Here is a 2,772-nt window from a genome sequence, read left to right as displayed (position 1 = left end):
CACGCAATCAAAAAAATATATATCGCGAATCTAATTTTTGTTTTATCAGACATTTCGTATCAGTGCCAAATTAAAGCTTCTGGAATTCTTGCAATTTCTTCTTCTTTCTCTTTCAACTAAACTCTCGCATCTTCCAGCACATTCAAAACCATGTACGTACTTATAGTTCGTTGCGATGAGTTGTTCATGTAAAAAGTGTTTAATGATTACATTTTCAGTGGAATTAGAGAGATTAATAACAATATCGTGATTGTAAGTAAAAATATTACTTCCTCAGCTCAGGTAGCATAATATTTTGCAATTGATAATGACACGAAAGATGATGATGTAAAATTTAATGTTCCGATTAGATCAGATTCACATTTGGATTATTTTATATACCTACCAATTAACGACGGACTCACCTTTTCCACTTTTGCCCAAGCTCGTATCTTTCAACCCGGCAATCAAAGAGATTTCAAAATAATTAAAAATATTTCAATAAAACTGAAACAATAATGAATCAGCCTTTTGTGTTCAAAAAAGCGTATAAATCGTGTCACATGGTATAATTGCCTTAAATATATTTCACTGCTCTTTGTATACACGAGTAATATGTACAAGAAGACTCGACGTTGTTGATGTTTAGAACTAAGATCGTAAAAGTTTAAAATCTGGCGAACCTTGAAAATGTTGAGAATGCTTTTGGGGGCAAAGAAAACATACAATCGCTCTACTGACTTGCAGCGACGTACGAGACCCACAGAAACTATCAGGCTGAAGTTTGTAACGTTATTATAACGATGCATATTTAGAAAAAGTCGTTATTTTGCAACCTTAGGATTATCTGAAATTTAGTAACCCATTAATAAAGCATCAACAAACTCAGGTTTTGTATACTAAACTACTTCAGTTATTCTAAAAGTGCATACTAATAATTTTTGTATCAACGTTTCGATACGTTAACGTTACTAACTTCGGCCTCGTCTGCAATTGTAAAGTTAACATTTCAGCGAAATGTTATCGTTACGTTACATTAAGACAACCTGATTGTCATTCGAGAACAATACATGAATATTCCGAATCTGAAATTGCTTTTCAAACTACTTGAAAATGCGAATTTTATTGAATTTTTTCATAAAAGTTACGATGGGAAAGACGCGAATCGAGTTTGCAGTTCCGAAAATAACAACTTCGAGGGATTACAAATTTAATCTATTGGATTCTTCTAAGCGTGACACAACGAGTAATAAGGTATATACTTCATACATATATAATATATATATACATACATATACACATATATAGATGTGTATATATATATATATAGGTATACGCAGTACGGATGTACGTAGGTGCGGCGATAGCGTAAGTTGTGACACGATTTTTCCTCGCACTATTATTCTTTCTGTCAGTTGACACAGAAGCGCCTGCAGCACATCTCGCGATCCCCCCTCTTAGCCCCGAGTCCCGCACCCTGGAGAGACAAAATCAGGAGACACCGAGTCTGGACGTAATTTTTTTGCGTCATTTTTCGACGTCATTGGCAGATACACCCCCGCGTCCACCCCTCCTAGCAGACAACCACGTTTCTCAACCCACGAACCCCAGCGCCAAAACGTCATGTCTCCTTCTGGCTCGCTTCCTGGCTTCCCGAACCCTCCTTTGTGTCACCCAGGAGAAGAGAGGATCACTGACAGTTCCTGATTAATACAAACCTTAATGCTGCTTTGCTCGCTCTTTGGGAAAAATATGCGACGCTTATACTTACACTCGCGCCTCGCCCACGTTAACTAATCCTTTTTTATTCTTTTACTTCTGCTTCTTTATCTTCTTCTCGATTCGCTTCCTCGGCACGTCTACGATCAGCTAACTTCCGGATACAAGATAGAAATTAACGGTACGTCGAAAAATAGAAAATCTCAGCATATTCTAACAATAATTGTTATCGCACCTACGAGGCCTGAATAATCATTTTTATCGTAAAGTAGAAATATATTTTCGTACAATAAATCAATCGTAAATAAATATAGCCATAGGGATAAGCTCACGGAAAAAACCCTCAACCTGGGTGTAAATTCGTACCCTCAACTCATAGACAATGCTAAATCCCCGTAAGAAAAAAGTTGAGGGTACGAATTTACACCCAAGTTGAGGGTTTTTCTCTTTTTCGTGACGGTAATAGGGTGTAAAATGATCTATCATAAAGTTACTTGTTATTTACAGTAAGGATAAACTGGAACGCATGATTACTTTTAATACAAAGTCGGCTTTATGTCAGAAAAAAAGCGAAACAAGGTACAGAGAACATGTTTCTTAGATAACGATGAAAACTAAAAGTTACATTCTTAAAGACTAATCGCAGAGTGCGGGTGATAACTAGAATTTTTCATTAACGATCATACGTATGGTTCTCTTTTTCATATTCAATTGAATTTTGTTAACATAGCGTCTTCGCCCATGTACCTAATTATTCAACGCATAGTCTTATTGTGCAATCGTCAAACTTACCGTTCAAACCAACACTCCGAACTCATCCCGAGAATACCAAACAATGCGACTATTCGCGATATTTTACTTTCGCGTCTGCAGAGAACGCAAAAAATACAATCTTGCATAAGAACTGGAAGGGTATGTGGTGGGGGTAAAAAATCGTGGAAAATAACCTTGCGTAATTTACGGATGGGCTCCTCTTATACGTGTGTGTGTGTGTGTAATGTATATATATATATATATATATCTCGACGAGTGCCGTTCGAACATGGTTAGTATAATGTTGGACGACGGTAGCCG

At 36.8% G+C, this 2,772-nt stretch overlaps 1 long non-coding RNA gene across 1 annotated transcript; it reads right to left on the bottom strand.

Moving 5' to 3' along the window:
* Window positions 1–558: 558 nt before the first annotated feature.
* LOC124295104 lies at window positions 559–2,557 on the bottom strand. Its single transcript, XR_006905007.1, has 3 exons — window positions 2,491–2,557; window positions 1,751–1,848; window positions 559–1,682 (listed from the first exon to the last, which is right to left on the bottom strand). It is a non-coding gene; the product is annotated as an uncharacterized LOC124295104 (long non-coding RNA).
* Window positions 2,558–2,772: the final 215 nt, after the last annotated feature.

This window comes from Neodiprion lecontei, chromosome 6 (assembly GCF_021901455.1).
Source record: "Neodiprion lecontei isolate iyNeoLeco1 chromosome 6, iyNeoLeco1.1, whole genome shotgun sequence".
In the NCBI taxonomy this organism is placed as follows: Eukaryota; Metazoa; Arthropoda; class Insecta; order Hymenoptera; family Diprionidae; genus Neodiprion; species Neodiprion lecontei.
Note: the sequence above shows the minus strand (reverse complement) of the source record. Positions and strands in the feature narration are given on the sequence as shown.